General features: G+C 36.0%; 1 long non-coding RNA gene across 4 annotated transcripts in view; it reads left to right on the top strand.

Annotated features, from left to right (window-relative positions):
* LOC308181699 overlaps positions 1 to 10,150 on the top strand; it is a 38,387-nt gene extending 28,237 nt beyond the window's left edge. For all 4 annotated transcript variants that reach the window (XR_013941550.1, XR_013941551.1, XR_013941552.1 and 1 more), the window contains 2 exons: positions 1,856 to 2,051; positions 2,669 to 10,150. This is a non-coding gene — a long non-coding RNA (uncharacterized lncRNA). The remainder of the gene's footprint in view (positions 1 to 1,855; positions 2,052 to 2,668) is intronic.
* Positions 10,151 to 13,075: the final 2,925 nt, after the last annotated feature.

Raw genomic sequence — 13,075 nt, 5'->3', positions numbered from 1 at the left:
CAGTGTCATATCTTCAGCACTGGTTACTACCAAATGCCTAAGAAAGTGTATGTGTAAACCAGGTGCACAGAGAGTATTTCATGTCTGGAATTGTTAAACAGCTCCATGTTAAACAGCTAATAGTGTAAGACCTTTATGCATCAGAAATTGCATTTAGCAAAATACTCACTAGCTACTGATGGACCCATCCTCTACAAATCTAAACCTTTGAATCTTTAACACTGTTTGCTACAGCATGTTGTGAAGGCCACAGATTCCCCAAACTAATTATATGCTTATGGTAGATGATTCTCTCAAAGCTTTTAATGAAAGGCCATGGTGGGGACTGCGTGACAATTCAGGTCTGCCTTCACCTGTTCAAGCCTGTGCTAGATGACTGCTTCAAAAGATTTAATAGACATGTGAGACACATCCAGTATTACTGCTAGAGTTATTTTCTTAGTATTCTTGGATTATTCACCATGCACTAAAAATGTTATGTATCAGTATAACATTCTGTCCCACACTTTTATTTTTTTTTCCTGGCTATTTCATTTGGGAAAACCTGTAACATCCCTTATTTTATTTTTAAATTTCAAAATGCTTGGTCATGGTATAAGTAAGTTGCAATGCAGTCAGGCATTTGAAAATGTTTTTATTATACTTAACATTGAACCCCACTACAGAAGCTACAGCTGATGTCACCTTACCATAAAAAATACTTCCATTGACACCTTGTGATCTTTCTCGTCTACCTCACAGAGCTGGATCTGCAGTCTGCAGTATTAGGGAAGTACACTGGTATAATAAGGTTGCTTGAAGAGTACTACAGAGGTTTACAGATAGGATTTATCTAACAGTTTTCCCATGAGAATTATGAGTAGAAGAGCCAACTGTGTAATACTGACCACAGGCTGCTCTGCACTGGACTTCAAGCAGAAAATTTACTTTTTGCATTGGTCCATGATGGGTGACATTTGGTAAAACTGTTAGCTGCTTGCTTGCTTACAGAAACACATTTCAGCAAAATGCATTTAACAATTATGTTATACACATCTTACATAGTGACATGCTTAAAAGCCATATTCAACCAAAAGTTTTGAATGGGGTCTTTTTCTATACCTGCTAGTACAGTAAAGATTTCTGAATTAGCCTATTTCAGGACAAAGAATTGTAGCCCTAAAAATTGTGATAATGAATACTATGAGATATATCAGACATATGACAGAACTTTTTTTTTTTTTTTTTTTAATTTGAAGGTATTCATTTGCTATAAAGAATTGTGAGTGGTTAAGTAAATGAGAATAACTTTGCAATAGTCTTATGAAACTTTTTAATGAACCATTTATTCCATTAAATTATTTTGAATAGCTACATACTCTGTAACAGGTTGTCTTTGTGGACTGCTTCCCATATAGACTCACAAGTAAAGTATACACATGGTCTATGTCTGACTATTGTTGAACTCAGGGGAAGAGCAAATCTAGATGAAAGAAGTAAAAACTATTAAAAAATATCATTAAATAATAAAGTCTCAGCCACATATGTGTGCACTTTAGAGCATTAGTAGTGGCCTGTGTAGGTCACTGTTTCACATTTGCTGGCAGATAGAAAAAAGACATAATGTAACAGATCATCCCTACACTTTCAACACTTTTTAAAATTCAAAATGCCTTTGAAAACTTTCTGATAGTGTTTTCCCTGTAATGTTCCCTGCTTTAAATGGTGTTATCAGGACTGTGTTCATTCAATAGTCTGTTCTCAGATACTCTTAATGAAAGGATTAAATATACCGTTGAATTCAAAGGCTGCTTTCATACAATAAAAGCTTTAGCTCATTTGCCTGAAGATATTAATTATCTTTCCCTATTGGCAGAATGTAGTACAGCGAGGATGATGACTGCTGGGCATTGTATAAGGTGATGTTGGGGCTGCCCCATGCCGGCCTCAGCCGGCCCCAGCCGGCTCCAACGGCCCCACTCCAAGGCAGAGCCGGGCCCCACAGCCAAGATGGTGGCACCTCGGAGGCAGCCTGGAGAAGAGAGGACACTGCACAGCAGAGAGCAGTGAGGGTGAGGGAAGATGCTGTTTTAATTTGTCTTTATTTCTGACTATTGATAAATATTTGATTAATAAATTTGAGTCTGTCTTGCCTGTGACAGTAATTGGTAAGCAATATCCGTGTCTTTATGTCAACCTATGAGATGATAATCCATCACCATTTTGAACTTCAAGTGTGGTGGCTTTGGAGGTGATTAGAAGTGTTAAGATACTTCAAAAACATGTGTGCATGAAAACAGTATTTCCAATTCTGTCCTAAACAATGTGATTGAAAACCTTATCAGAAAGACATTTCAATATCTCCAGACCTGCTTTGTGGACCAACAATATGCTTATATGCTTTACTTTGGATAAAAGTCAGATAAGAACCCATTTTGAGATATTTTTTATAACAGAGCTGATGTGTTTTGCAATTTGACTGTTGCTGAAATGCTTCATATGAAGATCAAAAAAGCTAATGTTTCTGTATGAATGCTTGTGGCTTTTTTCTGATTTAAAATGATTTTTAATGGAATTTCTAGAACTCTCTTCTGAATGAAAAAAAAAAAACCTTATTTATTTATTTCTAATATGAAGGGCAAGCAGGGCTCTTACACTGGTTCAACATTTGCACTCTGTTTATAAACAGGGTTGAGGATAATCCATCATCGTCCTGAACTTCAAAATGACGACATCTGGACTACATCCTCACAATGGTGTAGCACTGACACTTCAAACAAACTCTGAAAATGGTTAAAAAAAGAAGCACTACTTACAACCATCTCACGAGGATGATCATCTGTGGGCAAACAAAAGACTAAAAGACTCATTTTTGCTGGAAACATTTGAAGTTCCTTTATTTTTTTTTTTCTTTCTTCCCTTTTCCTGGCTTTAACTTATTGAACTTTTTAGTTAAGGCAGCCTGAAGGCACTAAATTACAGATGGTGCTCACTCATTCTAAAATTGAAACCTTCCTCTTTCAAAAGGTAATTGTTTCCAGTTGATACATGCAACATGAATTGGATAAGTCAATCATTTCTTGAATGAAAATAGCTCTTATATTCTTGCAAAGTCAAACTCTGTCAAAGGATCTCTCTGTCCTAAGAAAAGAGATTGCATGCTATTTCCTTCCCTTATGATCTAACTTTCTCAACCCCCCTCTATAGTACCTTTGGCAGAAACAAGTAAAAGTAACAAATGTTCCTTTTTATTTATAGTCTATGAATGTAAAAATAAAATTGGAAAAAAGTAGATTATATATTTGAAAACAAAAATGTAGCCTCAATATTAAATTATCCTTTTTTTGTTTTTGGTTTTGTTTTGTTAATGACTGCTCATAGAGGATTAGAGGTAGTAGCCTTTTTTGAAACCTGCAGTATTTTGAACTGCAAGTCACATAGTAACTACAAGAATATGTAAACAGTATCATACGTATCATACCATTATTATACAATGCACTTGGTTATATATTTAACCTACATAAATAAATAAATATTTGAAGAAACGCAATTACAGTTGGAAAAAAAAAAAGAAGAAGAAGAAGAAGGGTTCACTCTGTAACTGTTGATAAGCTTCTTGAAAGTATGCACATTTATGGGGGTCTTCTAATTATTTTGCAGCTTCAGATCTCGAATAGGAAACTGTGCTTTTTATCTTTACTGTTTAAAACAGATGTGAACATAGACCTTAAAGGGAAATAATGAACTGTGCCTTTTCTTAGAGAGTTTCATTAATATATGCTGATAATAAAGGCATGCTGAGGTTCAGGAGTCCTGCATCTTATTTCAGCTCTAAGAAAAATATACATCAGGGTTACAAATTCTTCTATGTCTGAATAACCCCTCGATCAGTTTCCTGCTCTCATTGGCTGCTTCTCCCTTCTCTGTCCCATATCCTGGACTCCTAATTTTTTGTCCCTGTTTGCCCTTTTGAAAACAATAACCACAACAAAATAGGATTAACAAATTTTATTTGAACTTTTATTTGTGTCTTTAAATTCACATTTTTGAGCTATTTTAGAGCATTTTTCTTTCAAGTAGAAAAGCTGCTGTGAATACATACTTGCAAGTAATGAAGTAGCATTGCACACAAGCTCTCAGAATAGTTTCTGCCTGTGTTTCTGTAACTGAGATATGAACATCAAGGCCTGAATACCTGGTGATTAATTTGAATCATCCAAGTGAGCTGTACTCAGTCAATAGCCATGTTTGCTTTATTCAGGAACAAACATACTTCATCTTATTCCTGCTCCAATGAAAATAAACTTATTTCCTACTGTCCATTTGCACCGTTGTTTACTTTAGCTGAATCAGATAACAGTTACAGTTTAAGACACATGAAATTAGCAGCAGCTCCCTAAAAAATCTGCTCCTTATGGTTAGCTTGCCAGTTTCAGGGGAGCCATGTTGGCCTAATGCTCAGTCATTAGTGAAGTCAGTGAAGACTCATGCTTGTTTTTCAAGGGGAGGCAAGGAGGGAAGACTATTTTATGCACATCAATTGGCCCTATGTACATCTTTTTAAAATTATTATAAAATGTTCAAAATAAAACATAAAATCTAGCTTTCCAGTAGAATGGGGGAAAAAAAACACCTTGTCACCTTTAAAAAAAAAAAAAAGAGGAAAGAATGGGCTATGTGCAGAGACTGGCATGCTTTAAGAAAGCTTAGCCTCTGGGCTGCACAAGGAAGGCCTTGGTGCTACACTTTTTTTTTCCTTTTTTTTTCTTTTTTTTTCTATTTCTTTCTTTTTTTTTTTTTTTTTTTTTTTTTTCTGACCTCCCTGATTTTTTCTTAAAATAAACTCAACACTATGGAAAATTAAGGCAATAGAGGGCACTTAAAAAAAAAAAAAAGGAAAGAAAGAAAAAGCACAGCATGTGCCTAAGTATTTTGCTGACTACGATGAAATTAAGCATATGCTTAAATGAAAAAGTGCAATAACATCCTCTTTCACCCTGCTGGAAGGACCCCATTCTTGGGGTTGGGGATGCTGGGGAATGGCTTTTAAACAAAGCCATGTTAAGTGAGTAATACCAGTTCCCAGGCACAATCTGTTTATCAGGCAGGGAGCCTGGCCCATTCTAGCCGTCCTGCAGATGAACTCTTCTGAATTCTTTTGTACTTCTATTGCCAACTTTTTGAAGAATATCAATTAAAACCATAAGTGTTAAGAAATTACACGTAGCTGTCATTGTTAATCTTCATAAGATAATTACAAATGTTCTTATACCTAAATTAAGGCTTCTTGCTCTTGATAATAAAAGCATAATTATTTGCCTAATTTAAATTAAAGCTGAAAACAACAATAAAACCAAAGAGTACTTAACTAAGTATTTTGACCTAGGCAATGATGGTCAGTAAGCCTAGGGTTATGGTTTGCTGTAATCACGGATGTGTCCTGTGGTGTTTTATAGACTTTCTGCCTTCTAAAGAACATCCTTTTAAAAAAAAGCAGTCACTGAAAATTTGCTTTCTCTGCTCAGTCTGTAGCTAAAGAAAGAGTAAGGTAATCTGTATTAACTGAACAAGTATTGTTTCTACTTTGTGGAAAGTGCTGGTTTCAAATGAATACAGGTAGTATGTATGTAGTATAATTAGCCTGTATATAGAAAATTTGCCCCATGATTTATAAAATATTTGTAGAGATTAAAAATCAGTTTCAAATAAGCCAATAGAAAGAACTGTAGTAATCCACTTTGTACCTATCCACTTTGTTTGTCGTTCCCCCCCCCCCCCCCCCCCTTTTGTTTTTGTGCTTGCAGGAAAGTAAAAGAGCAACCATGCCCTCTTTTCTCCTTCTGCCATTTTTTCTTTTTTTTTAACTCCCAGGCATATCCAAAAAAAACCCTAATAATTCAGGAAGATACTAAATATTAACCTTTAAAAAAATGTAGCTCTACTTAGTCATTAGTTTACATGCTAAGAAAGAGTCCTAAGAAATTATAAAATGGCAATACAGATCTCCCTGGTAACGTAAAAAAGCAGTCTGATTCAAGGCATGGGGGTGGTGGTGAAGGGGAAGAAGAGAAGGTGATCTCATTAATAAAACAAAGCATGAAGTGTCCATAAAAGAAGCATTTAGTATGTTGGAAATCAAGCGAAGGATGCCCTTGAAGGGAAAGAGTCCAGCCTGAATATTTGACCATAGTTCTTTGAGAGAAAGCTTGATTAAAAAATTGAAAGAACAGTCAATCCTCAATAAATATATAATATTGCTGCTTCCCATACAATGGTTCTTTTATGAGCTGTCTCCTGTTCTCTGCTCTGAGCTAAGCTCCAGTTCTGACAATATAGATATGCCTTGCAGTCTTGAAAATTTTGAATGTAGGCTTTTTTGTGCCTACAGACAAAAGCCTAGACAAAGGCTTAGCTTGTTCTGAACCTAGTTATTTTTTTCCCCTTGAATATAAATAAGAAAAAATAGTATTTTACTACCTGAAATAGAAATATTCTTTGATTAAAATTACTGAACTCTAGCAAATATTATTTTAAGCTGGGTAAACTGATGTGAGTTCCATGTTAAACAGCACTCAAGTCCTACAGTAGTAATGTAGAAACTCATTGGCTGAAGGTGGGTGGTGGTTTTGGTGGAGAATTACTACTCATGATAAAAGCAGAGGAATCTAGCCAAGCAGTAAAAGTATGAAATCAGTGGATTTCCCCTGCTATTTTAATGAAACCTATAAATTGTGGAAGAATAAAGCACTTCAAATTAGGAAATCTCATTTCTGTATTGGAAGGAACATCCACCACACCCACCAGCTTTTCCCAGAGTATATCATTAGTATGTAAAGGAAAGATATATAGTTTTCCTTTTGCTTGAATTCTTCTCTTCTACTACTAAGGAACTGCTGTCTTAAGTGAAAAAAATAGTAAAATATTTCAATGGTAGGAAGAAAAAGTTTGCCTAGAGAAGTTTTACCTTTAGTGTGAATTAGTAGCTGTGGTGTCTGCCAGAAAGCTGAGGAATCTAACTGGTGTACTTGCAGTGCAGCTGTCCTAGTCTGCCCCTGCAGAGAGCTGGTGGAGGTCCCTCATCAGGTGAAGTCACCAGCTTTCCTTACTTTCCAAGAAGGAACATCTTTTCTTATGGAACATGAGCAATGCTTGGTTTGCATCTGATAAAGATTGCCTTTTCTGTGCATTTTATAGAAGCAGTCAGGTCAGCTCCAAATAAGTCAAGTCATCTCCAAGTGTACAGTATTTGTTGATTTTCTCATCCAACATTAGATCTCCCTCAATGAATAATGAATCATGGGTGTGTTGTGTTTCCATCCTTTTTCACCTTTACCGCTTACTAATTTTGGAATTTTACATTTATAATGAGGGCACTGAGCCAGGGCTCTTGGCTTAGGGAATGAGACTATTTCAAAGGGAGGCTTCGTAGCTATATCTTGGTTAAATATACTATTAAGAGTTTAATCTGACCTACATTAAAAATTTAGAAAGCTTTTAGAAAGCTAATGAATAGAGCACCCAAACATTGAGAAAACAAAACAAAACAAAGCAAAAAAAACAACAAAAAAAACCACATTAATTTCTCTCTGAAACAGTGGGATACACAGATATGGAAAACGAAAAAGTCAATGTGGTACTTGCTGTTATGTGTTTCATAATGTTGTTGTGTGACAGTGCAGTTTGTCAATGTTTGTTTTAGTGCCTGGTACAGTAACCTTCTGTAGACTGGGCTAAGCAGACAATTTGTCATAGCATGTCTCTTGGATCCCACTAAATTAACAATGGCTTCTAGAGTGTATGTTACATTAGTTGCTACATAATACAGGTAAAAGAACAGCTGATTCAATTATTTATAGAATTTGTCAAGAGATCTTTCCTGTGCTGCATATAATAGTAATATCCTTTAAGCAGGATCCTTTTATAGGACTTGCTGTTACAGTCTGGATAAACTGTAAGGAAGTGTATATAGATTGCTGATGAGTGTGTAAAATGCACATATGTGACTTTTTAATTACTGTTATTAACTATGGCTTTGTTCTCTGAAATAATTGAGTAAAAATTAAAAAGGATATTGTCATCTAAGACTGTCATTATAGTACAATGTCCAAATTTCTTGTCTTTTTTTTTCCCATTCTAAGACGGAGGTCAGGAATTCAGAGAAAAAAAAATTGCCTGTCATGTATAATTTGCCTATTACAAAAATCTTAGGCCTGGGCTGTCATTGATTTTATTTATGAAAGAATTTTTACACACACACATGGCTTTCCTTCTCTGCTGTAAAGCATATAGGGGAATAATCTCACTTAAGTGGACTTAATTTTATATTTTATGATCTGATTTTTATAAGTCCCATAAAGCCTGTTTGCTTATTCAAATTACATCACTAGTGCACTGACAGCAGTCAAACAGACTTCGGATTGCTGTCCTGCAGCTGCATGCTGTGTCTCAGAAGTTATTCATGTGAAAGATGGATTTCAAAGGGAGAAGCTGGAGTGCTTGGAGGCTGCAAAACTGTTAGTTTGCAAGGTGCATTGCTAACAGTAGTTTCAAAAGGGCTCAGCCCATGCTGCTGAAGCCAGTACAATATCTGACTGTCTACGTTTTCTTCCTGACCATATTTGGCTTCAGGTAATGAAGAGATTTATAATCTTATGATACAGGAGATAATAAAGAGATACCATTTTGATCAATGAGTATGATTTTTCATCAAGAACTGTCATTTCCAGCAGATTTTAAGCCTTTATTTTCTTTCATTAGCATGATAATTTTTCTGCTGCAGCTATTAATGCAACAAGTGGCAATACTAATGACATGAACTGGGAAAGGTCAATCAAGGGATTGCACATATCTAAGAAGAAGAAGAAGAAAAAAAAAAAAAGAGTTTAATATGATTTTCAACTAACTGAAAATCCTTGTGCTGAAAATTGGTATTCTGTAAAAACAATGGGGGGTTAATTATTCATTCAGATCAGGGGGTTTTGTTTTTGCTTGTTTGTTTTGGTGAGGGCTTTGAAGCTGAGCTGAGAATACAGCACTCTAGCAAAAACAAACAAGCTGACAAACAGGAATTCTCTGACATGATGATCTTTCCTGGTATTAATATTAAAGGGTCACAACAGGTTTTACAGTCACGATGTCCGGATTTGGAGGAATATATTCATGAGCAAGAGAAAGGATGACGTTGCTGCCAGGAAATGTATAAGATTTCCCAGTTTCTAAGTACACATTTTGAACAAGAAAGTCCAGTTTCCAAATGCACAGTAATGAAGTCTCAGGCAGTTTAAATTCACTGCAGGCATACTTCTACTTATACTTTTGTAAGCCCTTCCTCAAAGCCTGCATCAGGACATTGACTTCTTCCTCTGCATTACAAAGCCTGAGAAGTACCAGTGTGTTATGCTTTTTCTGTTTCATTACTATCTAGTATCCATGTGATCAAATTCCTGGGTACTAGTGCTGTTGACTTTAAACCAGGAGTCTTCTCCTGCTATCTGCCAGAGTGTTTATTTTTCTGGTTATGTTACAGATTATCAGCTCAAAATTCAGCAGACCTTTTTTCAGTAGGTTGAAGTCTGAGAGATGAAGGTCTGAGTTTCCAAGGCCAAACACTGAAACTGTGTGCTGAGCTCTCCTCCTCTCATTGGCATGGTGCCCTGTATTGTATATTAGTATTAAAGATGAGGAATAGAGACACTGTAAAAGCAAATGCACTGAGGTTTTGAAGGCTGGATCAAAGTTAAGCTGTTTAAAACCAGGCAAGTGCACTCTGATCCAAACAAAAAAGCTTTCCCCTCCCTTCCTCTCTAACCCTTTTGAGATAAATTTCCTTTCTTTATGGCAGCTCTGTCTGGAAGGGTGCAGCACTGATTGAACACTTTTTTTTTTTTTTTTTTTTTTTTTTTTGTAACAGAAGTTCTTTGATACCGTTTCAAACCCAGGTCAATTAAGGCAGAATAAGGTAAGCTCAGTTCCTTAAACAATGCAAGTCTTTGTACCTAATTAAAAAGGGCTACATCTAAATCCCTATATTTTATATTTGATCCACTTCTATATCTTTGGCATGATACGAAGGGTTTACTGCACATAACCTCAATGCTGCATCATATAGATAAAAATGTTTTTCATATCTATCAGTAAGAAAACTCTGTGTGATACGCTTACAGCAGGCCACAGTAAATAAAGCAAGGTGGCTTTTCTAATGTGCACACACATGCAAGAAGCTTAGGAGATGCACCTTGGAATAGGCACAGGTCTTCTTTCCCCTGATTTTGCACCTATAGTTGAATCACCAAGCCACTGACATTTTTGGTTTATAGTGTCCTAGGGAACAGTATGACTGGGAAAATGAATTATTAGACTGTTAGACTACAATTAGATCTGAGCAGACATAACTTTATGCTTCACTGAGTTCTAGCCAGGCTTGTGGGAGAGGGGTTGTCTTTGTGGATATCAAAACAGCATGTAGATTGTAGCCATCCTCCGTAAAGAAGACTTGGCAAACTGAACCTACCCACTCAGAGTGTGATGTCATATGACAACCTTAAGTTTTAGAGAAAGGATGGATGATGTATTTGGCTTATATTTAGAACAATAAAGCAGACTTGATTCTATGTTTTCTAAATGAATTATTCAAAGATGAACACTAAATTAATCATATCAGACTAGATGTCATTTTACAGCCATGCAATTGATGTTTAATGGAATGTATTAAGAACTGCCCATTAATTTTCTCAAGAGTAGAGATCTGTTTGGAAAGCTTCCTTTCAAAACTTTGAGGTATTTGCTCACAAAATGTGTTTAGTCTGAGATAGTATAGTACATATAAATAAAAACTCTTAGGCTGTAGTGACAAGTATGCACACAGTGACAGAAACATAATAAAAAAATAGTAAACCACAGAACATTTACATATGTTAAATGTCACTTTGAAACAAGGAGAATTTGGTAATGATTTGTGAGTTCGTTATGAAAATAATCTTATCACTGCAGTAAATTCCGTTCTGTTCAGGAATCACTATATTTTCACTGTGTTTTAGTAGATGCAGCGCAAACAACAGGAAGCATCAATGTAACGCCAGCAGGCACTATGTATATATATCATAGAATCATAGAATATCCCGAGTTGGAAGGGACCCATAAGGATCATCAAGTCCAACTCTTCTCATATATCTGTATATATGTTGCCATATATAAGCATATTCCATAACATACCCAGGCTGTTTTTCTTAAAACTACATCTTCATCCTAGAGATTAGTAGTTGAAGGGAATGACCAAATTAAAAACAAACAAACAAACAAACAAAAAAAGAAGGAAAAAAAACACCCACTTGTGAACTCTCTGTACTGATATTTAGAGTTGTAATTGGTGTTTATGCCATATCACAAGGGACATAAGGAATGCCATTACTGATATATAAAAAAATTATTTTAAAATCAGGTTTGGATTTGTTGGAACTCATCTGAGAAGCTGTGGGCTGCAACCAGCTGATGAAAAAAGAATTTGGGCAGGTCCGGTTGAATTCCACATGGTACAAAATTTGGATGGGAGGACAAAACTGATGGAACACTACCTTCATCATCCTGGCATACTCTGCCACCAGCATACTTTGGTATAGGCTCAGGCCTGTTTGAATTTACATCCAGCTGCATGAGTCCTGTAGGCCATTTTAGTAACTGAATCACTAGAACAGTATTCAAAATACATTTTTTTTCACTTAGCTGTACCTTAAAAACAGCTTGTGAGCTGCAAATACAGGGGTAAAGCTGGAGAGACACTTCTTTGTACAGGGTATCCATAGCCAAAGTCTCCTGAAAAATGAGGGAAATTTCTGGCACTACCAAAAGGTTCTTTGCAATTTCTTTGTACTAGCAGTCTGTCATGGAGCAGCCTCTGTGAAGGAAGCCAAGGTTTGGGCCTTTTCTCTGGCGTAAATGTACATTAGAAATAGGAGCAAACTGTTTACTTCAATCATCTGCTGATGCCCTTAGGGAGAATTAAATAAGGAAAGCCCGGGAGCTAGTAAGTTCCACATAAAACAGCAGGGAAAGGATGGGAGGTTGCAGAGGAAGTGCCAATCGGAAGTGGGATGGCCCAGACCAGCCAAGATAATGCTTCCTGAGGTGTAATCACTGAGTGATATGCAACAGCATGAGCACTCCACCTTTTATTTCCTTGACAAGAATACTTTTTTTTTTTTTTTTTCAGTGATGGGCTAGTAAATCCCATTAACTCTTTCTAGCTTAAAATATAGAATGTCTTGCTTTTAAGCCTTCTAAAATCTGTCCCCTTTTCTAGTTAAAAACCACGACTTTACCTGTCTTAATTCGGTATGGATACTACTGATGACTCTGTATGGAAACTGTTGGAGACCTTACAATACACTTAATAACATAAAGTCTAAGGAGATTCTGTTTTACTAAACAGAAAATCTATATGCTTCAAAATTATTTCTCCTTTGTTATACAGATTATGAATCTGTGGGGAGAGGAAAAATAAAATAAAATAAGAACAAAGAAAACTCTTAAAAGCCTTTAAAAGTGGATTCTGTTCTGTTTTATGACTGCTTGATGATCTTTGTGAACTGAAGCTGTGGTTTTAGTCAAATCTTAGTCCAGCTGGCACCCATTGAAGCTGGTTTTAGTCCTGCAGTGCAAAGCGATGCTGGTGGCGATAGGGACAGGGGGACTGGAATGGATTAGTTTCACTTCAGACTTTCCACTTCTTGGCCTGATTTACAATTTTCAACTATTGTATTGATGTACCCAGCCCAGTTACCTGTTTCTCATTTCATCAGCTAGAGTGCTAATTGATCCTTGACAACACCGAACTGCCTTGTAGACTTTATTCAGCAGGTGATTAAAGCATTTGAACAATCCATTCAAAGTATTTTTTCATATTCTCTCTAGGTTAAAATAATAGGAACTCTGAGCAGCAGTCTATCAGCTTGAACCTTTCCCAACTGTAACCATATTTTTTGTTTTTATTTTATGACCAAGATAAGTAAGCGTTTGGTTTTCCAGTTTCAAATTTCTAGACGTTACCTACGCAATGTATGATGAAAAAAATGAATTATTCCTTATAATGTTTTAAGGGGAG

Source organism: Anser brachyrhynchus (genome assembly GCF_964034855.1).
Source record: "Anser brachyrhynchus genome assembly, chromosome: 1".
Lineage (NCBI taxonomy): Eukaryota > Metazoa > Chordata > Aves > Anseriformes > Anatidae > Anser > Anser brachyrhynchus.
Note: the sequence above shows the minus strand (reverse complement) of the source record. Positions and strands in the feature narration are given on the sequence as shown.